Below are 27,964 nucleotides of genomic sequence, written 5' to 3' on the forward strand. Positions count from 1 at the left end.
TGATATCTAGGCCTTTGTGTTATTCCCTCCCCTTGAGTCTGAGTGGAACCTGACTTGCTTCCAGCCAACAAAGTACCACATAGGTGATGGAAGAGTCATTCCCTTGAGTACTTTCTGTTAGCTAAGACTTCACACTAAGCAACTGAGGACAGAGATTTGAATTTGGAGATTTCCCTGCCAGCACTGAAAAAGCAAACAGCCACGTTATGGAAATAGGCAAGGCAAGAATCTGAGAGCAGCCTCTAGGAGCTGAGAGTGCTCCCAGCCAAGGGTAACAAGGAAATGAGGACCTTATGCTGGAATTCACTGACAAGTTAATTTCATCCCTTTGAGATTCTCAGCAGAAACCCCAGCTGAGGGAACTCCCTGGTGATCCACAGGTTAGGACTCCATGATTCTACTGCTGAGAACTCAGGTTCAATCCCTCATCAGGGAACTGAAATCTCACAACTGCCTGGTATGGCCAAAAAAAAGGAAAAGGAAAAATGAGGAAACCCAGCTGAAGCCATGACTCCTGACACACTGAGAGACAATAAATTTGTGTTGTTTTAAGCTGCTAAGTTTGTGGTAATTTGTTATGCAACAATAGAAATGAAAATATATAGGGCAGGAAAACATCCTAAACCCCTTTACCTTCACATACAGCATTTAAGGCTCTTTACAACCCAGTTTCATTCATCTGCCCTTTCTTCCTAGCATGCAACTCCCAGGACTATTCTGAACACAGTCCTGCCTTCAGTAACGATACTTCCTTTGTGTGAGATGTGCCCTTATCTTCCCATACAAACTTTCTTCTAAGTCCAACTCAAATATTTAATCTTGTATGAACCCTTCTCCAATCTCCAGGGTCCAAACTGTTTTGAAAACACTTTATTTTTACCTTCAATACAGTTAGCTATGTGAATATCATGTTTAAGGAAGTCTCTGATTCAATTCTAGATTCAGAAATGTGGTTACTCTATTAAGGTATAAATCTCTCTCCCTCAATCACTTGTAGTTACTGAAGATAGAAATCCCTGGACTCTCACCACCTGTAATGCAGTGGTTCTAATGTGGTGGTTCTCAACTGGAAGGCAATTTTGCTCCTCAGAGCAAAGATCTAGGGACATTTCTGGTTGTCACACTGGGGGTGGGTGCTATTAGCATCTAGTAGGTAGATGCCAAGTATGCTGCTAAACATCACACAATGCCCAGGACAGTACCCTCAACAAAGTATTATACCTCCGCAAATGTCAATATTAATAATGCTGACGTTGAGAAGGTTTACATTGACATGTTGTTTGAAGCCACTAAATCTGTAGTAATCCCTAACCCCCTCAGAATGGTTTCAGTAATACCAAGACTAATACATATACTAATACTATACTAATATATATATACAACTTTGCTACTAAAATCTATGCTCACACCTTTGAAGGTACAGAAAGAAGTACAACTCCTAGTTTCTGGTTTCTGAAATTTTATCCTACCCCAAGGAGGACCAAAGCTTGAATTACTCCAAGAAAGATAAGTTGCTTTCCTCCAAACTTAGAACTTGATCTGAAGACTGCCTATACTTCACCTGCCCTCCTCCTATTCATTCTTCTAAATCCAGCTCAACGGTCAGTTCTCCAAGGAAACCTCCCTAAAGAATCCCACAGACCAGGCAGGCTCCTCCCACATGGTCCCACTGCACTACACTTCGTCACTACTTCTACCAAATAATTAACCCAGCACACTACCTGTTAGCTGGAGGTGCTGTTCGTTGAATTTATTCATTCAACATTTACTGAATGCCTCCTGAGTGTCAGGTGTGTTCTAGATGCAGAGTACAGCAGAAACCAAAGCAGACAAAGTCCTGCCCTCATGGAGTTCACATTCTAATGAAGGCGAGAAACAAAATAGAGAATTAAATTACACAATAAGTGAGAAATGCTACAGAGAAAAGATGCACAGAGAGCCAGGGCATCCCACGTGGATGGAGCCACGGTTGCAACCGTAAATAAAGTAGCCAAGGAATGCTTCACAGAGAAGGTGACATTTGAGTTAACCCCTGAAGGAGATAAGAGAACAAGCCATGTGTATTTCTGAGGGAAGCGTGCTGCCAAGCAGGGTGAGTATGTCTGGCATTGTTGAAGAAGGATCAACTAGTCCAGCAAGGGAGCAAGTAGGAGAAGATAAAGTCTGAAGAGTTGGGCAAACTAAGTAGAGCCTTGCAGGCAATTCTACGAACTCTGCTCTTAATGCAGTTAAAATGGAGAATCACCAGAGGACTGTGAGCAGTGATACGATCTAGCTCACAGTCTAAACGTATCTCTCTGGCTACTATATTAAGGAATAATGAATGAATGCATGAACAAATGAACCAATCACATTTTAAAAAAAAATAATAATCTGTTGGGGCTTCCCTTGTGGTCCAGTGGTTAAGAATCCACCTTGCAATGCAAGGGACACTGGTTCGATCCCCCGCCCAAGGAGATCCCACATGCCATGGAGCAACCAAGCCCGTGTGCCACAACCACTGTGGCAGCTACTGAAGCCCTCGTGCTTAGAGCCTGTGCTCTGCAGCAGGAGAAGCCACCACAATGAAACGCCCTGCATCCTGCAACGAAGGGTAGCCTCTGCTTACGACTAGAGAAAGCCCGAGTGTAGCAACAAAGACCCACCACCAATAAATTAAAAAATAATCATAACCTGTTTACATGTTGGTTTTCTCTTCTAAACTCTCAGCTCCTTATGCACACTGACTGTCTTATTCATCACTGCGCTGCCAGTTTCTAGTAGAAAGTGGCTGGCACCCAGTAAGGGCTCAGTGTGGAATAAACAAACAAATCTTTCTTGTTCCCAAAGGGTTGCACCATGATTTAAAAAAAAAAAAAAAAAAAAAGGGCCCCTTATCCATGGTGCTGGTTCAGTAGATAGGTCTCCTGCTACAGTCTAGGATTTATTTTCCTCTTATTGTCTCCTCAATATCTGCAGTTTGCTTAACCAAGTAGAATTCAATCGTTATGTTTCCACTTACCTGGCTCTCAGGTTAACCACATCATCAATTGAGGGAAGCAACATAGTTTATTGTAAGCATTACTCAGGAAACCTGAATTCCAATTCCCTAATTACCAGGGACCTAATTACATGGCCTTGGACAAGTTATTTCTTTAAAACTCTTTAAGCCAGTTTCACACATTAGTCTATTATTTTCATCTGTTCAGTGGGGAGGCTGAACTGTAAAAACGGCCTTTTCAGCTCTCAAATTCTATTCCAGTTACAAAGTAGAGGAGGAGGGTGTAACTGGGAGTTTACCTAAAGTTCAAGGAAAATGTTTTGTATGCTTTCGCTTTGTGCTGTTTTCCCTCACTGCATATCTTCTGTATATCGCTGTGCCATGGTTCAGACTCTAAGGATAGAGGTACAAGGAATTCCTTTTTCGACAAAGATTTTAATAACATCAATGCTTTGGCAGCAAACCCTCTCAAAGGTACACCAAACTGACTAATTTGAGTAAGCACTATCTTTTTTAAAAAATGTTACTATGTATGGAAACTGGTTCCTAGAACTATAAGAGTTCATGTTAGTAAACACATCTGGAATTCCAGGTTACTGCCTGCCCAAGGACTAGTTATGGATTGACTTCAAGTGAGTTAGGCATCTCTGCCTCTCTTTCCTCACCAGTGAAATGTCCATAATCTATGTTCTATTCATCCACCTCATAGGGATACTTACAGGTACTTACTCTATTCAAATCCAAAATGCAAAATTATTGACTTTTCCTGTTTCAGCCACATTTGTCTGGAGGGAAAATAAGCTGTCAACTACTAAATTCATTTACTCAACTCCTAATAAACGAGGGACAGCATAAAATATACTAGCAGATATCCCCAAACTATTTTTCTGTGACTTTGAAGGGTGCTTTGTACTTTCATCTGAATGGTAAACTTCAATAAATGGTAACTGTTACTACTGTAGGAGATCAAACCAGTCAATTCTAAAGGAAATCAACCCTGAACATTCATTGGAAGGACTGATGCTGAAGCTGAAGCTCCAACAGTTCGGTCACCTGATGCAAAGAGTTGACTCCTTAGAAAAGACCCTGATGCTGGGAAACACTGAAGGCAGGAGAAGAAGGAAACGACAGAGGATGAGATGGTTGGATGGCATCACTGACTCAATGGACATGAGTTTGGGCAAGATCCGTGAGCTGGTGAAGGACAGGGAGGCCTGATAAGCTGCAGTCCATGGGTTCGCAAAAAGTTGGACACAACTGAGAGACTGAACCACAACAATTACTGCTATTAATAAAACTGTACTAATTTGGCCAGGTATTTTTTATATCCTTCTAGATTACCTTTTAAAAAATACAAAAAAAAACCCCACCATCCCCAGAAGGATCAAGCTCGAGGACAAGAGCGGCAGGCCTGGCTTCACTATTACACAGCTAAGGTGCAAGGGTTTCACAAGATATAGTTTAAGTAAAGCAATTCTCTGGACTCTAGAAGGCTGCTTATTTAGCAAGCACATATATCACTGTCAAAACTACTAGAGGTGGATTCCATTACTATTTGTTTTAAACATCAGTAAACTGCAGGCACAGACTTGCCCAAGGTCCCATAACTAGTGAGAGGAGAGTCAAGATAAAACCTAGGTCGCCTGGCTTCACAATCCTCGCTCTGAATAGCTACTGTATGCTGCCCTGAATTTCCAGTTTAAGTCCATTTCATCACACTCCTAATCCTCTTCCCTCACTCATCTATATATGGGTCAAATTTACCTGTTCACTCAAGAAATTCAGCAAGAGTGAACACCTACTACATGCTGGGAAATTAGGAGCATAAAGTAGTAAGGCATAGTCCCTATCCCCAAGAGGCTTATAGTCAAGCAAGGGAGAAAAGTATGTAAATGTTCACAATAAAGGATGAGAGTAATGCTAGAGGATTCTATATAACAAAGTATCACGGAAACACAAAGGAACAATATCTAAATGAAACTGGATACTCAAAATAGGCTTCATAGAAATGACTAAGATCACGATAACAGAAGTGATGACTTCCAATTTAGTCACCTTAAGAATAGGCGTGAGAGGGAGCTGGCAATTAAATAGTCTATCATGCTGGCTTCTTGATCAAAACTCTTCAAAATAAAATATGCTCTGGATCTGCCCTATGAACTGCAGATGAACATCAGGCCATGCACAGCATCATTGACTCGGTGGACATGAGTTTGAGCAAACTCCAGGAGATAGTGAAGGACAGGAAGCCTGGTGTGCTGCAGTCCATAGGGTCGCAAAGACTCAACACCACTTAGTCACTGAACAACAATGCACAGGCCATGGCAGAAGCAGGGACAGGATAACTAATCTTTGGAGTGGGAATGGAGGGAACGCGCGAAGTTGAGAAAAGGTACATATAAGAGACTAACAGCATCAGACTAGACTGCCTGGGTTCAAATGTGGACTCAGCCACTGTGGGACCTAGGGAAATTAACAATGTCTGTGCCTTCACTTCCTCATCTACAAACGGGAACAATTTTGGTGCCTATCTCATAGGATTGTTGTGAGGACTAAAAGAAACATTGACGGCAGGAGGAAAAGGGGATGACAGAGGATGAGATGGTTGGATGGCATCACTGACTCAATGGACATGGGTTTGGGTGAACTCCAGGAGTTGGTGATGGACAGGGAGGCCTGGCATGCTGCGGTTCGTGGGGTCACAAAGAGTCGGACACGACTGAGCAACTGAACTGAACTGAACTGAACGTGTGTATAGCAGCACCTGGCCCATGGGAAGTACTATACAAATGTTTACTATTATCATTGCTATTATTCCCTGGTCTAAACTGAATCCTCAAAGATGACAAGTTGAACGGCTGGAAGAAAGGTCAAAGAGACAAGGCACTAAAATAACAAACAGAACTTGTAGTTAGCAATGAGAACTACATGGAGTTCAAAGTTGCTGATTAGATTAGCATTTCAGAGAGACTGCTCAGGCAGCTGCATAGAAGATTAACCTGATGGACAAGACACAAGATTAGTTATGAAGCTGTGACTAAAGCTCAGGGAAGAGATGATGAAATCCAAAGTAAGGCAGTGAAAAACGGGCCTATGAATTTAAGAAGTAGTTAAAAATATACATTTAGGAGATAAAATTGGTAGAACTTGGTGACTGAGAGGATATGCAGGGTTAAGGAGAAGGGGAAAGTTTACAGCTTGCATGATAGCACCAACAAATCAAACTGTGAATTCAAAAGTAGGAAGAGCTTAACAGGGAGAAGGGAAACGAGAAACTAAGTTTCAGACACAATTAGCTTGAGATGTCTAGGGATTACCCAGAGATCCATCAGGATGCAAACCTGAGAGCCCAGGAGAAAAGTCTGAGCAAGTCTGGGACAACATATAATGACGCACAAAGGACAGACAAACCTGAAGCCTAGGACAAAGATCCGAGCAAATCTGGCAGACACGCTTCCCTGGGGGCCAGAGAGTAAAGAATCTGCCTGCAATGCAGGTGACCTGGGTTCAATCCCCGGGTCAGGAAGATCCCCTGGAGGAGGAAATGGCAACCCACTTCAGTGTACTTACCTGGAGAATCCCATGAACAGAGGAGCCTGGCAGACTCCAGTCTGTGGGGTCGCAAAGAGTCAGACATAACTGAGCGACTAACATTTTTTTTCAACATATAGATGGCAGATGAAGCCACAGACGTGAGCTTACCCAGGGAAAATATGCAAGGAGGAAACGAACAGTAACCTAGGATAAAACCCAACAACAGCAAGACAGTCCTCCTCTCTCTGTATATGCTGGTTCGGCATCTGCAGATTCAACCAACTGTATGTTTAATTTGGTTGGTTGGTTGAATCCACAGACTCAGAATCCAGGATATGCAAGGCAATTTCACTATGTCATTTCATGTGAGGGACGTGAGCCATCTGTGAATTTTGGTATCCTTGGGAATACCCGGGAACCAGGGACGAGGGAATACCTCAGTCCTGGGAACCGATACCCCACAAATACAGAAGGATGACTGACTGTTTTTAAAGGATAAGCCAAGAAAAGGAAACCCCAGAATCTCCAAAAATCAACTCAACCTTTGCATAGATTCTAAAGTTAGGATCAATACTGTGGAAACTCACAAACGTCTAAGTGGTTACAGTCGCCCCTCAGTATTCTTGGGGGATTGTTTACAGGACCGCTGCAGATACTAAAACCTGTGGATGTTCAAGTCCCATTGTTGGCCCTCCCTCCTCCATATCCATGGTTCCACATCCACAAATACAACCAACTGCAGATCCAGTCATACTGTATTTACTGGAAAAAAAAAAAAAAAATCCACATGTAAGTGGACCAGTGCTGTTCCAACCCACGTTGTTCAAGGGTCAACTGTACTCCTTCCTTCACTGGTTTTTCCCTCTCCCTGCATTTCCTAGTAAGAAGTTACAATAAGGATTGTGCAGTCCTTGAGAAGAAAGGACTAGAAGTCCTTACTTGACTTCCTGTCACTAATGCCTAATATGAGGTCTTGTATACATATGCTTGTAGAATGAAAGTGGTTGTCATTAAACTGGAAATTTTCCCATTTAACAAGACACAAGGGCTCATGGAATGCCTAGGGTTGCTTACAGCCCAGGCCAGAGTAACAGAGCCTGAAGAAAGCAGCAGCAGAAACACAGCAGATCTTGTACACTGCTGGTAGGAATATAAAATGGTGTAGCCACCTTTGGAAACAATTTGGCAGTTTCTCAGTTAAAACAGAGTTACCATGCTGCTGCTGCTGCTAAGTCGCTTCAGTCGTGTCTGACTCTGTGCGACCCCAGAGACGGCAGCCCACCAGGCTCCCCTATCCCTGGGGTTCTCCAGGCAAGAACACTGGAGTGGGTTGCCATTTCCTTCTCCAATGCATGAAAGTGAAAGTGAAGTTGCTCAGTCATGTCCGACTCCTAGCAACCCCATGGACTGCAGCCTACCCAATCCACTCCAAGGTAATATACCAATAGAAATGAAAACATATGCTCACACAAAAACTTGTACAGGAATGTTCACAGCAGTATTATTCATAATAGCCCCAAAGGGGAAACAACCCAAATCTCTATCAACTGATGAATGGATAGGCAAAATGTGGTACTTTCGTACAATGGAATATTATTCAGCAATAAAAATAAATGAAGTACTGATATATACTACAATATGGATGAACAATAAAACTATGCTAAATAAAAGAAGCCAGACACAAAAGGCCACATATTGTGTGATTCCATTTCTGTTCAAAAGGTTCAGAATAGGCAAATCCATAGAGACACAAAGTAAATTAATGGTTGCCAGTGGTTGGTGGAGGGAAGAAGGAGGAGTGACTGCTAATGGGTATGGGGTTTCTTTAGGGGTGATAAACTGTTAAAGTGTACACTTTTAAAAGAGTAAACTTTATGATACATGAATTACATCTCAATTTTAAAGGGGTTGGGATAGAAACACAGAAAGGCTAGAATCCATGCTGCCCTCCAGAATTTCTTCTAGTTCAGATGATTCCATCACAAACACACCAACAAATCAGTAAATTGAACAGTACTGGAAACAGTAACCATAAAAAATTAAAACAATTTGCAATACAAGTTGATTATATCAATGAGATATCGAATTCCTCCCCCGAAAGTCAGAGATGCCAAGACTTTTCCCCTGGGGAAAGGAGGAGAACTCCCATATACATCGGTGACCTTGTGAGAAGGTAGCCAAGCTACAGTTCTAATTGAGGGAGATTAAAGCCTAGAGCGCTTGTAACTTTGCTGAAGCAAACGAACACCTGCACTGAGCAGCTTCTCCTACTGAAGCACCAGACGTTGCTTTAATCCACCCCAGAGCTGGGTCTGGAAGCCACAAGGTTAATAGGATGCCTTGGTCAGCAACCTACTGAGCTACTGATCCTTTGCCGGGGTTGTGGCGGGGACTGAATTCTCTCCATTTTGAAATAAACAAAGGGAAGGGGACACAACAAGGATGACAACATCGCATGACAGATGACACAAAGGCTTGGAAAGATTCTGTGTGCTCCCAATTCACCAGACAGTAGCTGAGAAAACTGTGCAATCACAATACCTCTGGGCCTCAGTAAGACATTATCCCATATCTCACAAAGCTACTGTCACAATGCAAGGCCCAACTGTAACACTCAAATACTAGTATTCTCTCCAATTCACCAAAAAAGATAACTAATGGCTAGTACTGTATATTTTGGGGTCATGTTGGATAATAAGGCTCACGGACCTCTTCTCTATTTGATGCTTGCATGCTAAGTCACTTCAGTCATGTCGGACTCTGCGACCCCGTGGACTGTAGCCCGCCAGGCTCCTTGTGTCCATGGGATTTCTCAGGCAAGGATACTGGAGTGGGTGCCACTTCCTTCTCCAGGGGATCTTCCTGACCCAGGGATGGAACCCACATCTCCTACGTTGGCAGGTGAGTTCTTCACCACTGAGCCACCAGGGAAGCCCAATAACTTCCCAAACTCTTTAATATAACTGAACTTGCTGCCTCTTCTGCCCCATCTTCCATTTATCACCTCTGTTCTTTCTACACTAGCCATACTCAACTGTCAGCGTTCTTCCAGCTTTTGAACAGTTTTTTCTCTCCTTTCACCTGCCTTAAATATCACTTTCTCCTTCACCCTTCAGATCTCAATTTCGACAGCACCTGCCTATTCCAGGAAGGTCTTACCTTATTAAGTCCAGCATTGTACAACTCCCTACTCACCTTCCCTTCATTACTCTAACACAAGTTGTACTTCTCAAACTATGCTGGGCTTCCATTACTGGACTACAATTCCCACCAAGCACTGGGTCTGTGCCTGTAGTCTTCATTGCTCGATTCCCAGACTTAGGACTAGTGCCTAATACATATTTGACAAATGCTGACTGAATAAATGAATGACTACAATTAAGCAGAAAGCTTAACTAACTACATGGAAGATTTCACATATATTTTCTTCATATAACAATATCTTTCCATTTTTTTTATTTTGAAGAAAATTACAGATACAATCAAATGCAATTTTTCATAATCACTATGGGGGAAAAGGGCTTAAGCACACACACATTTTCTACAACTTAAACAGCTAATACCAAACACAATCAAAAGGAGGAAAACTACCACCTCCTCAGTGGGAACAGTGCTCCTAACAGTTTTGTCTTAGAGCTTAAATCTCCTTAACTGGAAAGAGTGATAAAGGTACATGTAATGCAAATTGCAAACATTACGGTCAAATCATGCACTGGAGTAAAAACAAGTGGATACTTTTTTAACCAGCCCTCTTCTACCCTCCACGCAAAAACAATGTCCACACACTTAAAAGAAACACAGCTTACTCCAAATAGCTGACCAAGTGAAGGTTACTGTGAAATACTTCGAATTCCATAAGCACTCAGGACTGCACAGACTAAGGGAAGAGAATGTTCCAAGCACAGACTAATGATCAGCAGGTACAAACGAAATAAACCTGCATGGTGATTATCTAAGGCAGTCTGAAGACTGAATATGTTTGTTCTGAAGTCATCAACTTGGAGAAGGAAATGGCCACCCCACTCCATTATTCTTGCCTGGAGAATTCCATGGACAGAGGAGCCTAGCTGGCTACAGTCCCTGGGGTCGCAAAGAATCGGACACGACTGAGCAACTAACACTACTACATCAACTAAGCTTCAGCTTCTGAAATACACTAAAAATACTTAACATGTTTTATATCTCAAATATAAATGACAGAGATTTGTCATTAAAGATAACTACTTTCCTTTGCCTAGTTTAGGATATATAAATCTCTATCACATTTCACACTTTTTATATTTTGGACTTCTTACCAACTACTTCAGTTCTTCTCATGTGTTTGTTCCCTATGCTAATGAGAACACAAGTTATACTAACTCGGAATTTTTATTATCATTTTGGGGATGTGACCACCCTTTTAATTCTGTTCATATTTTAACTCAGCAACTTCAATCCAGCAATCAAAGCTTCATTAGCTTGTAAACAAACTGTTTCTCAGGTAAACTGAATTGCCCCACATCAGGATCTTAAGCAAATAAATAAGTACAAAAAAGGCAGAGATTATAAATTAGGGTAGACAAATCTGTATCTAGCCCCACGCCGGTAAAGAGCATTCTACCAATACAGTGAAATGCTAATCTCCTAATTAACAACCTAATTAGGTAATTATGGCTTTGCAGAGGGAGGCCTAAATGAAATATGACAACATGGTCACCTCTTTCTATGGCACCTGTGGGCCTTTTCAGCTGTCGTTGCAAAGAGTGCAATATCAATCTGAACAGATGACAAAGTGCTGTCATTTTTCATTCTGATAATATACAGAATGCTTTGGACAGCAGCAGTTTACAAAAAGAAACATCTTGCCTAGTATTTTCCCAATTTAAATATGCTAAAATACTTTGTTAAATTTTCTGCATGCTTTTGTATATTATATTTAGGAGAATTACCATGCATATTAAAAAAAAACAACAACTAGACATCATGCTTAACTGTACATGCTGAAATTATCGCAATTTCAATGATGAAGTATATAATCAGAAAAGAGTAAAAGGCACAATTCTTCATGACATTTTAATATTCATACATCTTGAATACTGTTATCAGAAAAATTAAAATTCAAACAAACTTTGATCTTTAATTTTTTCCTACAAAATTTTTAAAAGTGAAATAGAAATTCATACTTATAATTTTCCATACCAAAAACGCACTTCCCAAGATACAAATATTCAACTCACAAAAAAAGTTCTATATGCCAACAACCAGCCTTATGGAGACAGGCATGTACCCTCTAGGAAAGACAGCTGCCACATGGCTGCTTGCTGTCCCACTGGCCACTGAAGAGGTGAGGGGAGCACTGGGTCACAGGAACTACCAACACAAATGTGACTCTTCTTTCAGGATAGTTTAGGGCAGAAGAGGAGGCTAGCCTGGCAACTTCAATATCCTTTATGTCAAAATACAGAAACCCAGGGACTTCCCTGGCAGCCCAGTGGTTAAGATTCTGTGCTTCCACTGCAGAGGGCAAGGATTTCATCCTAGTCAGGGAACTAAGACCTTGCATGAAGCAGTGTGGTACAGCCAAAAAAAAAAAAAAAAAAGATGAAACCATATTTTAATCATTAAACAACTGAGGTTAAAACTAACTTATTGAAAATACAATCCATTTATAACTTCACATCACCTGCATTAGGGAAAACTTTCAAAATGATGTGCAAAAGTACTTGTATTTTTCAATTACAAGTTAAACTAAAAGGATTTTTTTTAGTGAAAAACAATTTATGCTTATGAGAGAATAGTCTGGAAAACTGAAAAAGCATAAAGGCCTATAATCTCACCACCTGTTTCTTCTCTTTATATATTTGATATTGAGATCATACTTTACATAGTTTTATATCCTTTCTTCACTTCATATTATATGAGCATATTAATATGTCACTAAAATTCTTCTAAAACATCTAAAATGCTTGTACAGTATTTTCAATCATGCTTTTTCCAAAATTTCTCTTATCTTTTTTTTGAATACTACAGTTGTTTCTAATTTTTGCTATTATAAATACTTCCACAGTGAACATCTTTGAACATGAATACTTTTCTACATTTCTGATTATTTCTTTAACAAAGATTCTTAGTAATGGGATTACAAACTCAAAAGGCATATATGACTTTAAAGGCTTGTGATAACACTGCCAAAGCATTTGCCAGAAAAGTTTTACCAATTTTTATTCCCACTGGTAATATAAGTGGTCATCTCACTACCAACCTCTGCCAGCAATGAGTATTATTAGAGTTCTGTTAAATCTTTAAACTTCAAATCTTAAGCGTACACTTGTAACCAAACACTCCCACAAAATAATCAACAACAATTTTCTACAGGCAGTAAGTTTAAACTGACTTGATGATCCTCCCAAAACAAGGGCCATTTCCAATATTCAAATCTAGAGCAGCATGGAAGAGCGAAAAAAGCACTGTGGTATTTACAGTTAAAAAAAAAAACAAAACACCAAAGGTTCAAAGCACAGCTTTGCCATTATCAGTAGCTCTCTACCTTTAATCACTTTACTTCTCTAAGCTTCAGTTTCAGCATTTGTAAAATGGGGGCAGGGAATACATAATCTACTCCTAGCTCTAACAACTTCAAAAGGCAGTCATGGGCACACTAAAAGGTAATATAAACAACTGGAGGTGTTTATTGTGATTTAACAGATCAATTCATTTAATAGCCTAAAAATAGCATACTGAGACCCTTTTCTCAACAGTGCTTGGTTCATAGGCATGTTAACTCACAAAGCACAACTAGAAATTAACAAGACTAATTTCATGATCCAGACAAGAAAATAAGTCTCATTCCTTTACAACCACTCCATAAAATCATTTCTTGTTACATTGTACTAACCTGAATGGCTTGTGCCCCTGAATGCTAGTACCTGCTGCTGCCACTAAGTCGCTTCAGTCGTGTCCGACTCTGTGTGACCCCGTAGACGGCAGCCCACCAGGCTCCGCCATCCCTGGGATTCTCCAGGCAAGAACACTGGAGTGGGTTGCCATTTCCTTCTCCAATGCATAAAAGTGAAAAGTGAAAGTGAAGTCGCTCAGTTGTGTCCGACTCCTCGAAACCCCATGGACTGCAGCTCACCAGGCTCCTCCGTCCATGGGATTTTCCAGGCAAGAGTACTGGAGTGGGTTGGCATTGCCTTCTCCTATGCCGGCACCTACGTCTCTCCAAAAGTATCATGGTAGAGGTACTTACTCCTCATGTGCAACCTTCCACATACCATGTGAGAGTGGCAGTACTGCCTGGGTCACAGAGCTAATAAACGAAAGAGCCAATATTCGCATCCAGGTGAGTGTGACTCCAAAGCCCCAGCTCACTCTGCTTCAAGTTTCAAGGCTGCATCTCAGTTCCTCTTTGTTAGCCTCCAGTATGTCAGCAACTAAAGCACAGATTAAAAAGTTATCTGTTTTAAAAAGAAAACCATCCCTTCAAACCATTTTCTACCAATTTCTCTGCTGAAACAGTACTTATTTATAATACAGTACCTTAAAATGAGTCCACAGGGAACTAAAATGTGATTTTTTTTTTTTTAAGTTTTACACATTTGGTCCATTTTGACAGCATCAATAATAAAAGCATATTCATAAAAGTATACTCAAGTATAGGATATGACTGTAACACTGCATATATTTAGAGGTAAGTGTGACATAATATTCAATTTCTTTCAGAAGCGATTACCATAATTTAATTCCACTAGTTATTCTAATACCTTCTTGCTATTTCCAGAATTTAAGTTTTGTTGTTGAAGTGGCTGCTCCCATTTTTCTCACTTTCAATTACTTAAAACTGTTTTATTCTTTGGGTCCAAATTTTGTGCTTCCTATATTAAATCTATTTCCTCAATATACCTAGGCTGCTGCCAACTAGAGTTAATAAATTTTGAATGACTGCTCAGAATTTTTTTTCATTTTTATATTCTATGTTATTTCCTTATATAATAGAATATGAATGAAAACAAGTATCTAGAAGACAAATATTTCTTCAATTTTCACTTTGTGGAAGCTGGGTATTAAAATAAAAATAAATTAAACTCTTGAGCTGGGAGCTCCCTGACCATATTTCTCTCACTAGGCTGGGTGTCTCTCTGCCTCCTTCCAATTTTGTGTATATAGAGTCAACAAAGCACTCTATGCATGTGGGGAGCGCCTGGCCTGTCAAGGTCCTTTCCCAGAAGTAATGAACAAAGAACAGAGGGAAAAGCTCAACAGTGGCTCCCTACCTGCCAACAAGAGAGAAGCAGCATTTTAGATTTGAACTGTTCTCCACTGGGGTCTGCCAGTAATCAGTTGTGCAGCTTTAAGCATGTCAATTAGAATCAGAAAGCTTAGCATCCTGAAAAGACCTCACCAAGACTTCAGTTGAGCTCCCTCATTATTATCCAGATGAGAAAAAAGATACAAGGATTTTTGACTTGACCAAAATCAAAACGCTGGCATACCAGCGTTCAGAATTCAAGTCCCTCTCAGTCAAGTGCACTTCCTACTAAACTGTAAATCACTGGGCACCAATTTCTTCATCTCCAGAGGTTATGATAACCACCCTGCCTTGTTCACTTCATGTACTATGGAGAGGACCAAAAGAGACGGGAGACTTGGTAGCATTTAAAGTGCTAAGGGCACAAAAATACTACAAGATCATCATCTCATCCAAACCCCATCCCTCATGTAGCCTGATTATACAATAAAAGCACTCACCCTGCCACTTTCCCAGGTATCAGTATGACTCCAATACAACACCCCCTCACTCCAGCAATTTACCAGTAGATTTCTGATCAATGATCACAATTGTGTTGGACCTCCTGCTTTGAACAGTGGGTACCAAAATGTCAGTGAGCAGGTAGGTCAGGATTCACAATCAGGCAGCCTAAGACTGTACACAGCCCACAAATGTGTTTTGATCTACATGGTATTTTTTTAACGCAAATTTTTTAAAACTAAATACATTAAAATTCAGACTTCCAGCAGCCCTCTTGAAAACAACTGGAAGATCTAGGGACACTGGGCTCACTTCCTCACACAGTGACAAGCGATTGGAGCTGAGTAGTGACTGCTGCTTTTAGACTGGTCACGTGCCCTCCAGTTCACAAGGTCTGTCCTACTCTTTGTGTTACATCATGGGCATCTGATTTGGAGACTCCTGAGGCAGAGTTCAAAAGAGAACTAAGACTTCCCTGGTGGACCAGTAGTTGAAATCTGCCTGCCAATGCAGGAAACACGGGTTTGATCCCCGGGTTTGATTCCTGGTCAGGGAGATTCCACATACCGCAAAGCTACTAGGCCCGTGAGCCACAACTACTGAGTCCAAGCACTCTGGAGCCCATGTTCTCCCATGTTCTGGAGAAGCCACCACAATGAGAAGCCTGAGCATCACAAGTAGAGAGGAGACCCCCTCATGAAACTGAAGAAAGTCCATGCAGCAACAAACACCCAGCTCAGCCAAAAATAAATAACAAATAAAAATTTGGAGAAAAAAAAAAAAAGAGAGAGAACTAAATTAACAAATCCACAGAATCATGCAGATTGAAGAAAATAAGGTACACAAAAACATCTAACAATGACTATAAGCACTCAGTTATTTTAAATTTAACACAAGCTGAAATGTGCTATCTTTGAGGTCAAAACTTCTGAAAAACTTCAAACTCACAGAAAACACAAGGTCAAGTTAAAACTCAACATTCAAAAAACTAAGATCATGGCATCTAGTCCCATCACTTCATGGCAAATAGATGGGGAAAAAATGGGAACAGTGACAGACTTCTATTTTCTTGGGCTCTAAAATCACTGTGAATAGTGACTGCAACCATGAAATTAAAAGGCGCTTGCTCCTTAGAAGGAAAGTTATGACAAACCTAGATAGCGTATTAAAAAGTAGAGACGTCATTTTGCCGACAAGGGTTCATATAGTCAAAGCTATGATTTTTCCAGTAGTCAAGTGCGGATGTGAGAAGGGACCATAAAGAAGGCTGAGTGCCAAAGAACTGATGCTTTTGAACTGTGGTGCTGGAGAAGACTCTTGTGAGTCCCTTGAACTGCAAGAAAATCAAATCAGTCAATCCTAAAGGAAATCATCTCTGAATATTTATTGGAAGGACTGATGCAGAAGTTCCAATACTTTGGCCACCTGATGCAAAGAGCTGACTCATTGGAAAAGACCCTGAAGCTGGGAAAGATTGAGCGCAGGAGGAGAAGGGGGTGACAGAGGATGACATGGTTGGATGGCATCATTAACTCCATGGACATGAATTTGAGCAAACTCCAAAAGATAGTAAAGGACAGGAAAGCCTGATGTGCTGCCATTCATGGGGTCACAAAGAGTCAGACACGACTGAGTGACTGAACAACAACAATCTGAGTAACAGATTTACAGCTAATTCTCTCAGATGAAGCACATACAATCCACTGAACTGCAACAGTTTCTAAAGTCTTCAGTTATGAGTCAACAAGCAAAATAGACATCCCACTTAAATATATATACCAAACATGACAGATAAGATAATGAGCTCCTTGAGTTGTAGCAATCGTGTTCATTCCCCATTATTCCTACTGCCCAGCGCAGTGACAAGCACACTGAAGCTAGGGCTCAAGGGCTGACTCTTCTTTGAAGCCATGCACATCATAAAGAAGAAAGAATGTGACATAGTTCTAAAAAGGAGAGTTACCAAAGTCTAGCAGATAATCCCCTCTACTCTCACCTCCATCAACTCCATAAACTAAAGGAATTCATTTAACCTCTCTGTGCTCTAGTTTCCTCATCTGTAACATCAAAATACTTATAATACATCCTGTAGAGGAATAAATGAGTTAATGCATTTAACATAATGCTGGTACACAGTTAAGTGCTCCCGAGCTACCATTACCAGTGCTTCTTCCTCTGTGCTCCACAGTACCTTGTGGGGATTGCTATCTTAGTACCTACAATGCTTTACTACAATTCACCTGCGCGCGCGCACACGACACACACACACACACGCACACACACACACACCACACACACCCCCCTCCCCCATGGGAAAGGAAACACCCTCAGGGTGGGGACCTGGTTATATTCCTTTTTGCGTCTCTGGGTCTAACATTTTCCCTGGCACTGCTGAATAAATCATAGATATTCAAGGTATTTATTAACAAGAAAGGTTATGAGCAGAAACTGAAACTGACCTCTCTTGCTTGACATACAAGCCCTGACTCTGACCCTGTACTGGCCCTCCAACTTTACTGCCCAGTATTCCCCAGTGGCTCAGACAGTAAAGAATCCACCTGCTAATGCAGGAGACCCATGTTGGATCCCTGGGTCGGGCATATGCCCTGGAGAAGGGAAAGGCAACCCACTCCAGTATTCTTGCTGGAGAATTCCATGGACAGAGAAGCCTGGTGGACTACAGTACATGGGGTCACAGAGAGTCATACACAACTGAGGGACTAACACACCCCCCCCCCACTCAAGGAAGCAACGGCTTGCTTTATTCAGGCTGGTCTACTCACTACTCTAAAACCATGCCTCAGGCACTGCACCTTTACATCTTAACAGCTACCATCTTAGGGAACCTTGCCACATCCAGGCAGTTTATCCGTATCAGCTCACATTACTCCGTGAAGTCTGTATCAGTCTCTATCCCAAACTATACTTGAAAGAAATAATGCTAAGAATTAAGAAACTTGCCAAAGGTCACGTAGCTATTAAGAGGAGGGACCAAGAATTGAAGTCAGAGTCCATGGCTATTCTCTACAGAATGTCTGGTCCACTGATATTCAAAGCTGAGCTGACCCACATACTACCATCTTGCCTTGGAAGATTACGGTCTTCTCTACATTTAAAGAACTATCTGCACCATTCATTTTGACACATATTTTCTCCTCTGAATAGTTGCTTCAATATGTATTTGCATACAGAGAGCTATGGTGTAAGAAAAGAAAAAACACATAAAAGGCACAGATTTAGGCAAAAGACACACGTGGGTTTGGATCCTGGTTCCGTCTCATACCAGGTGTGTAATTTATCCTGAGCCCTCCTAATCAGTGAATTGAAGTTAAAATAATTAAAAAAGAGAAACCTAACATAATTTCTCCAATATAATAAATAATAAAGCTCAGTTTACCCCACACTGTGAAGCCTTATCAGGTCATCGCACATGCCTCAAAAGTGGATGACCTCTTCCCCTCCTGTACCACCACTGAATCACCGAAAGGACTCCAACCCAGTGTACATACCACTCTGTCAGAATTATTTCCTTATCTTTTTCACTAAACTGAGCAGGCAAGAACCGAGTCTTGTTTATCCCTATACTGTCTAGCATGGTACCTGGCATATGTTGTTGTTTTTCAGTCACCCAGTTGTGTCTGACTCTTTGCGACCCTAAGAACTGCAGCATGCCAGGCCTCTCAGTCCCTCATGATCACCCACAGTTTGCCCAAGTTCACGTCCACTGCATCAGTGATGCCATCCAAGCCATCTCATCCTCCTCTGACATTCTCTTCTCCTTCTGCCCTCAATCTTTCCCAGCATCAGGGACTTTTGCAATGAGTCAGCTGTTCACATCAGATGACCTCGAATATATCCATACTCAATAATGTTTGCTAAGGGAATCAACTGGGTTGGCCCAAAAGTTCGTTCAGGTTTTTCTGGAAGATGGTACGAAAACCCAAACAAACTTTGTGGCCAAGCCCATAGTATAATGAGCATTTAAAGGATTCTAGAAAAGAAACCATTTCTAGCTGAGGTTGTCCTGAACTGGTTGAGGCAAGGCCAATTGCAGGTGGGCCCTGGGTAACACCAACAGATGGAAACAGAAAAGGAGAAATCTAGGCAGAAAGTGCTAACAACAAAGGAAAGGACAAAGTCCACTCCAGGTCCTACTTATCTAGAGTAAAGAATCAGAGTAAGAGGCCTTTTGAAGCTTAGCTGGAAAGTTAGCCAGGAGCCAGACCAGAAACCAGACCAGGAATCTGAGTACCCTCCAGCATCACGGTAGATGAAAGTAAATATGAGCATAAATCTGAATGGGAAAGGAGCCACCAGCAAGTCTCACAGGCCCCAACAAGCCTACAAGTGTGTAAATTGAACAAGATGAAAACAAGTATTGACCCTTCATCAACAACCCTTCCAGCATTTTCTGAGCATCTTGTGTGAACTCACAGAATATGAAGAATAGAACATGGTACCTCCTTTCCCTGCCGCTTTAAATTAGGAATCCACCCCTTCTGCTTGTCAAAACAGAGTAAGAATGTTGACTTGACTTTAACTGATGTGTGTAAACACCTGTCTCCATTTGACTGTTCACACCTGGGGAAGTTTTGAACTTTGCTGCTTTTGGTTTACAACAACATGATGCTTTTGCACAGTGCCAAGGATTGTAATAAGGCTTCAAAAATCATTTCATTCAGAATGAAAATTGTGCCAATCTCTGAGTCAACTTTTGGGTCTCTGGTTAAAGTAATGCTTCTGTTTAAACTACAGTGATATTTTCTTTTCCAGCCTTCAACAGATCTAGAAGACTCTATGCCACTCCCATAAACAAAAGGCTGAATCGAAGTTCCAGCAGCACTCTGTGTATTAAAAAAAACAGTTCTGCAAGGCTGTTTTACTCCTTTGGGGCAATGGAGATAAGGGGCGTTAGACAGGGAATGCACAAGCAATGCTTTTAAAAACCTGATTTTCATGTTATGAAGATTAAGACACCGAGTAGAACCAGAAACTGTCAGTCAACAGTACCCTCCCCAAAACTCAATACTACCGAGTCCACTAGCTTCTCCTCCCCCAAATCACACGCCCAAGCTGTCAGATTCATAACAGCCTTCAGCTCTGGAAAGGGCCAGGAAACGGATGCTCACTGGATACTGGGGCAAGGGCCAGACAGGCTGTCCGCCGGGCGGCGGCGAGCGCGGAGGAGTGAGGAGGGAAGCCAGGCTCCTTCGGTGGGCGGGCGGGGGTGTGGGCGATGGAGCTAGCGGCTGGGGCAACCTTTACCTGAAGCTGCTGCCACACTACGGGCCGGGATGGCCCTGGGACACGTTCCTGGGGGGAGGGCCCGGCTCCCCCGCGCCCCCCGGTCCCTGCCCCAGCTCCGCACTCTCGGAATCCTCAAGGACTGGCGCTCCTCCCGGCCGGCTCAGCAGCCGCTTTCCGGGCTCGCCCTCATACCCCCGCCGCTCGCTGCCGCTGGCCGGCCGAGCAGCAGCCCTGTTGCCCCGAGCCGCGCCACGACCCGGAACCGCACCCCGCGCACCGGAAGTCCCCGACCGGGAAGCAGCCGTTGGCTGGGGACGTAGTGCGCAAGCCCCAGAGCCGAGAGCGGGCTGGGAAGCCCTCCCGGGAGGCGGGGCCGAACGGGACGCCGTGCGCACGCGCACCACTTCCCCGCCCCCCAGGCAAGGCCTGGGTCAGAGATCAGCTGGCTTACTGGCAAAACACGGAGACTTCTAGGGTTGCGTTGTTTGGAAATCCACGTCGGCCTTCTCCGTCGAATCTCCTCCTCTTTCTCCACGTCCACGGAGAAAAGCCCTCAATTCTTCCAGAAATGAGCGATGAGGAGCTTAGTCTCTTGAATCAGGAAGAGCTGGTTCAAACGCCCGCCCTAACCTGCTGTGTATCCTAGGACAAAACACTCCCTTCTCTGACCCATCCATCGAGTAGTTCCAAATTTAGAGTACCGCTGTGAGAATCGAGTGGGATGATGCTCTAAAAACACTCGGCACAGTACCCGACACTTAATAAACTTAGTAAATGTTAGTCATTATTCTTATTTTCTGTAAAATGAAGGTAATTATCATCCCAGGAATTTAGGGAGTTCCATGAGATGTGTGGACCCGCCCCAAACAGGAACTCATTATTCCCCGTCTTTCTGTCTTCAGGGAATCAGTGGGGACGCTACTACTAAGGGAAAAGCAGTGCAATGATATGATACCTCTCCTATCTGAGAGATGATCTGGAAAGTCTCCCTTAAAATGCACCTTAGCAAAAGAAAGAAAAAAACAAGTCTGAATTTCACCTCGTCAGGGACCTTAGCGGGCATGCATGCATGCTCAGTAATGTCAGACTCTGTGATCCCAAGGACTGCAGCCCGCTAGGCTCCTCTGTCCATGGGATTTTCCAGGCAAGGGTACTGTGCTGCTGCTAAGTCACTTCAGTCGTGTCCGACTCTGTGTGACCCCATAGAAGGCAGCCCACCAGGCTACCCCATCCCTGGGATTCTCCAGGCAAGAACACTGGAGTGGGTTGCCATTTCCTTGTCCAATGCATGAAAGTGAAAAGTGAAAGGGAAGTAGCTCAGTCTCTGTCCATGGGATTTTCCAGGCAAGGGTACTGTATTGGGTTGCTAATTCCTCCTCCAGGGGATCTTCCCAACCCAGAGATCCAACATGCTTCTCCTGCACTGGCAGGCAGATTCTTTACTACTCCCACCTGTTGCTGCTGCTGCTGCTATGTCACTTCAGTCGTGTCCGACTCTTTGCGACCCATAGATGGCAGCTCACCAGGCTCCCTGGTCCCTGGGATTCTCCAGGTAAGAATACTGGAGTGGGTTGCCATTTCCTTGTCCAATGCATGAAAGTGAAAAGTGAAAGTGAAGTCGTGTGCGACTCTTAGTGAACCCATGGACTGCAGCCTACTAGGCTCCTCAGTCCATGGGATTTTCCAGGCGAGAGTACTGGAGTGGGTTGCCAGTGCCTTCTCCCAAAAAGTGAGCAGTTGGGTTAATTCCAGGAAGACCTTTGGCCAGACAGGTGTGATGGGGTCAAGGAGTTTAAGATCTTAGCTTTTAAGAATGCTTAAAACGAAAGGCACAGAACTATAGAGGACAGTATGGAGGTTTCTGAAAAAACTAAAAATAGAGCTGCCATATGATCCTGCAATCCCACTCCTGAGCATGTATCTGGAGAAAAACATGATCTGAAAGGACACATGCACCCCTGCATTCATTGCAGCACTATTTACAGTAGCCAAGACATGGAAGCAACTTAAATGTCCATCAACAGAGGAATGGATAAAGAAGATGTGGTACAAATATACAATGGAATATTACTCAGTCATTAAAAAGAATGAAATGCCATTTGCAGTAACATGGATGGACCTAGAGATTGTCATACTGAGTGAAGTAAGTCGGACAGAGAAGGAGAAATATCAGACGACATCCCTTATATGTGGAATCTAAAAAAAAAAATGATGTAAATGAACTTACAAAACAGACTCATAGACTTAGGAAGGAATCTATAGACTGGAGGGAAGGATGGGGCGGGAAGGAATAGATAGTTTGGGATGGACAAATACACACTGCTAACAAGGCCCCACTGTACAGCACGTGGAACTCTGCTCAATGTCATGTGGAAGCCTGGATGGGAGGGGAGTTTTGGGGGAGAATGGATACATGTGTATGTATGGCTGAGTCCCTTCACTGTTTACCTGAAACTATCATAATATTGTTAATTGGCTATAACCCAATAGAAAGTTAAAAGTTTAAATTTTTTTAAAAAGTCACAGAATGGATGCTCAAGAGGTACATAAGAGAATTCTGGAAAGGCTCATGTCACTGGCCTGAAGGTCTCAAAACAGGAGTAACAGCAATCACTGATGGTTCCAGGCAGAAAGATGGAGGCTATCCTAAGAGATGGATGTCCTGAATAACTTCAGATGAAGAGCTATCTGAGAATGGGTTCCTGGCTCAAGTGCAATGGAGGAAAAAGTTGCTGAAGATCAGACAGTCAAGGAACTGAGATGGCATGAGACTTCAAAAGACCTCAGGATGAGGGATGGACATAGGGTGAAAAGGAAACCAGGGTGTTTCCCAAGCCATTCTACAACTGAGGAAGGTAGTTAGATGAGGAGGAGGGCCAACTACATGGATTAGCCTTCAAGGAGTGGGAATTGTATCAGAGAGTGGAAGTGGCTTTAAAATGCAGCGCTTACATTGACCTATCTCTTGATCTAAAACCAATACAATATTGTAATTAGCCTCTAATTAAAATAAATAAATTTAATTTTAAAAAATTAAAAAATAAAATGTACAAATACAAAAAAAAAAAAAAAAAGGTGCATAGGAGTACGACTGTGACAACTGACACACACGAATTTTATTCTTAAAACATACTGATGGTGCTGGGCCAGGGGTTGGTTGGGACTTCAGTAGACCTGAGGGCACAGGGACCAATATCTCAGCATATCTGTAACAATCAGGTTTTCCAAACTTCAGCTCCAGCTTGGAAAGGAGGCCACGGGAAGGGACGAAGGTTCCTTTTCTTCTGGTCCTCAGGACTAGAATAGGGGCAGTGGACAGAGGTTTGAAGTCACTTACTAGCTGTGTGACCTTCAATAAGTGATTTGCTTTCTGTGTATCTATTTGCTCATCTAGGTTTATTGTGAGCATCCATTGAGCTAATGCAAAGAGCATGCTTAGAACAGTGCCTGGTACACAGGGAGTGTTCTGTAAACACCTGTTCCTATTGCCCGAGGCACTGAGATGGGCAGCAAGAATCAGGAACTTTTATACATTTGCTTTCCTCAAACACAATTGCTGGAGCAATTCCTGCTCAACCTCAATTGCCTTTTCTATCTCCACTCAGCGAACACCTACTCTCTCTTTCTCTCCCAACCTTTTTTGTAAGTGGCTTAAAACAACAACCATTTTTATAAATCTGATTCTTTTTAATGAAGGATAATTGTTTTATAGAATTTTGAACAACCATTTATTATTTCTCAAGATACTGTGGCTTGGTGGGTGGTTCTTCTGCCAGTCTCCCTGGCTCCCTCATGTATTTTCAGTCAGATGAAGTTAAAATTGTTGGAAGATCACAGATGGCAAGAAGTGTTGGTCAGGGACCTTGGTTTTCTCCTTGTGGCTGCTCTAGTGGCTATTTTCAGTTCAGTTCAGTTTCGTTGCTCAGTTCTGTCCGACTCTTTGCAATCCCATGGACTGCAGCACGCCAGGCCTCCCTGTCCATTACCAACTCCCGGAGTCAACCCAAACTCATGTCCATTGAGTTGGTGATGCCATCCAGCCATCTCATCCTCTGTCGTCCCCTTCTCCTCCTGCCCTCAATCTTTCCCAGCATCAGGGTCTTTTCAAGTGAGTCAGCTGTTCACATCAGGTAGCCAAAGTATTCGAGTATCAACTTCAACATCATTCCTTCCAATGAACATTCAGGACTGATCTCCTTTAGGATGGGCTGGTTGAATCTCCTTGCAGTCCAAGGGACTCTCAAGAATCTTCTCCAACACCACAGTTCAAAAGCATCAATTCTTCAGCACTTAGGTTTCTTTAAAGTCCAACTCTCATATCCATACATGACTACTGGAAAAACCATCGCCTTGACTAGACGGACCTTTGTTGGCAAAGTATGTCTGTGCTTTTTAATATGCTGTCTAAGAGTCTTTTAATTTCATTGCTTCAGTCACCATCTGCAGTGATTTTGAGCACCAGAAAAATAAAGTCAGCCACTGTTGCCACTGTTGCCAGTTTCCCCATCTATTTGCCATGAAGTGATGGGACCAGATGCCATGATCTTCGTTTTCTGAATGTTGACCTTTAAGCCAACTGTTTCACTCTCCTCTTTCACTTTCATCAAGAGGCTTTTTAGTTCCTCTTCACTTTCTGCTGTAAGTATGGTGTCCCCTGCATATCTGAGGTTATTGATATTTCTCCCGGCAATCTTGATTCCAGCTTGTGCTTCCTCCAGCCCAGCGTTTCTCATGATGTACTCTGCATATAAGTTAAATACGCAGGGTGAAAATATACAGCCTTGACATACTCCTTTTCCTATTTGGAACCAGTCTGTTGTTCCATGTCCAGTTCTAACTGTTGCTTCCTGACCTGCATTCAGATTTCTCAAGAAGCAGGTCAAGTGGTCTGGTATTCCCATCTCTTTCAGAATTTTCCAGTTTGTTGTGATCCACACAGTCAAAGGCTTTGGCATAGTCAATAAGGCAGAAGTAGATGTTTTTCTGGAACTCTCTTGCTTTTTCCAGGATCCAGCGGATGTTGGCAATTTGATCTCTAGTTCCTCTGCCTTTTCTAAAACCAGCTTGAACATCAGGAAGTTCACGGTTCACGTATTGCTGAAGCCTGGCTTGGAGAATTTTGAGCATTACTTTACTAGCATGTGAGATGAGTGCAATTGTGCAGTAGTTTGAACATTCTTTGGCATTGCCTTTCTTTGGGATTGGAATGAAAACTGACCTTTTCCAGTCCTGTGGCCACTGCTGAGTTTTCCAAATTTGCTGGCATATTGAGTGCAGCACTTACACAGCATCATCTTTCAGGATTTGAAGTAGTTCAACTGGAATTCCATCACCTCCACTAGCTTTGTTCATAGTGATGCTTCCTAAGGCCCACTTGACTTCACATTCCAGGATGTCTGGCTCTAGGTGAGTGATCACACCATTGTGATCATCAGGGTTGTGAAGATCTTTTTTGTACTTGCCACCTCTTCTTAAGATCTTCTGCTTCTGCTAGGTCCATACCATTTCTGTCCTTTTTTGAGCCCACCTTTGCATGAAATGTTCCCTTGGTATCTCTAATTTTCTTAAAGAGATCTCTAGTCTTTCCCACTCTATTGTTTTCCTCTATTTCTTTGCACTGGTCACTGAGGAAGGCTGTCTTATCTCTCCTTGCTATTCTTTGGAACTCTGCATTCAGATGGGAATATCTTTCCTTTTCTCCTTTGCTTTTCACTTCTCTTTTTTCACAGCTATTTGTAAGGCCTCCTCAGACAGCCATTTTGCTGTTTTGCATTTCTTTTTCTTGGGCATGGTCTTAATCTCTGTCTCCTGTACAATGCCACAAACCTCCATCCATACATAGTTCATCAGGCACTCTGTCTATCAGATCTAGTCCCTTAAATCTATTTCTTACTTCCACTGTATAATCATAAGGGATTTGATTTATGTCATACCTGAATGGTCTAGTGGTTTTCCCCCACTTTCTTCAATTTAAGTCTGAATTTGGCAATAAGGAGCTCATGATCTGAGCCATAGTCAGCTCCTGGTCTTGTTTTTGCTGACTGTATAGAGCTTCTCCATCTTTGGCTGCAAAGAATGTAATCAATCTGATTTCGGTGTTGACCATCTGGTGATGTCCATGTGTAGAGTCTTCTCCTGTGTTGTTGGAAGAGGGTGTTTGCTGTGACCAGTGTGTTCTCTTGACAAAACTCTATTAGCTTTTGCCCTGCTTCAATCTGTACTCCAAGGCCAAATTTGCCTGTTACTCCAGGTGTTTCTTGACTTCCTACTTTTGCATTCCAGTCCCCTATAATGAAAAGGACATCTTTTTTGGGTGTTAGTTCTAAAAGGTCTTGTAGGTCTTCATAGAACCATTCAACTTCAGCTTCTTCAGCATTACTGGTCCAGGCATAAACTTGGGATTACTGTGATATTGAATGGTTTGCCTTAGAAACGAACAGAGATCATTCTCTTGTTTTTGAGATTGCATCCAAGTACTGCATTTTGAACTCTTTTTGACTCTGATGGTTACTCCATTTCTTCTAAGGGATTCCTGCCCACAGTAGTAGATGTAATGGTCATCTGAGTTAAATTCACCCATTCCAGTCCATTTTAATTCGCTGATTCCTAGAATGTCAATGTTCACTCTTGCCATCTCCTGTTTGACCACTTCCAATTTGCCTTGATTCATGGACCTAACATTCCAGGTTCCTATGCAATATTGCCCTTGACAGCATCGGACCTTGCTTCTATCACCAGTCACATCCACAGCTGGGTATTGTTTTTGCTTTGGCTCCGTCCATTCATTCTTTCTGTAGTTACTTCTCCACTGATCTCCAGTAGCATACTGGGCACCTACTGACCTGGGGAGTTCATCTTTCAGTGTCCTATCTTTTTGTCTTTTCATACTGTTCATGGGCTATTTTGGGTTTCTACAAGACAGAGTGGTGGGATTCTTAAAGGATAAATCCTAATGTGCTTTTATAAAAATGTTTTATTAAATGTGTGTGTGCCATTTTAACAATTCTAACCATTAAGCGTGTGTGTGTGTGTGTTTGGCCATACCAGTAGACTTACAGGATCTTAGTTTCCCAACCAGGGATCAAACCCAGGCCCTGATGTGAAAACATTGAATCCTTGCTACTGGACAGCAAGAAAATTCCCAAGTATATTCTATTCATTCTTTTTTTTAAATGGTATCTTTTAAAAACATTTATTTATTTATTTGCCTATGCTGGGTCTTTGTTGCTGCGTGCAGGCTTTCTCTAGTCATGGAGAGTAAGGACTACTCTCTAATCGCAGTGTGTGGGCTTCTCATTGCAGGGGCTTCTCTTGTGAAACATGGCCTCTAGTGTGCTCAGGCTTCAGTAGTTGTGATGTACGGGCTTAGTTGCCCTGAGACCTGTGGAATCTTCCTGGACTAGGGATCGAACCTGTGTCCCCTGCATTGACAGGTGAATTCTTAACCACTCACCACTAGGGAAGTCTCTCTATTC

The 27,964-nt window shown here is 42.4% G+C and overlaps 1 protein-coding gene across 11 annotated transcripts in view; it reads right to left on the minus strand.

Annotated features, from left to right (window-relative positions):
* The window catches only part of MAPKAP1 (MAPK associated protein 1), a 232,357-nt gene extending 211,759 nt beyond the window's left edge, over positions 1 to 20,598 (minus strand). For 3 of the 11 annotated variants that reach the window (XM_061433515.1, XM_061433511.1, XM_061433519.1), the window contains exon 1: positions 20,508 to 20,598. The gene's annotated coding sequence lies outside the window, so the exon portion shown is untranslated. Of the gene's footprint in view, positions 1 to 13,742; positions 13,927 to 20,371; positions 20,461 to 20,507 lie in introns of those variants that run through there. The other 8 variants (XM_061433514.1, XM_061433512.1, XM_061433516.1 and 5 more) reach the window with 5 other exon arrangements.
* Positions 20,599 to 27,964: the final 7,366 nt, after the last annotated feature.

Source organism: Bos javanicus, chromosome 11 (genome assembly GCF_032452875.1).
Source record: "Bos javanicus breed banteng chromosome 11, ARS-OSU_banteng_1.0, whole genome shotgun sequence".
Taxonomy (NCBI): domain Eukaryota; kingdom Metazoa; phylum Chordata; class Mammalia; order Artiodactyla; family Bovidae; genus Bos; species Bos javanicus.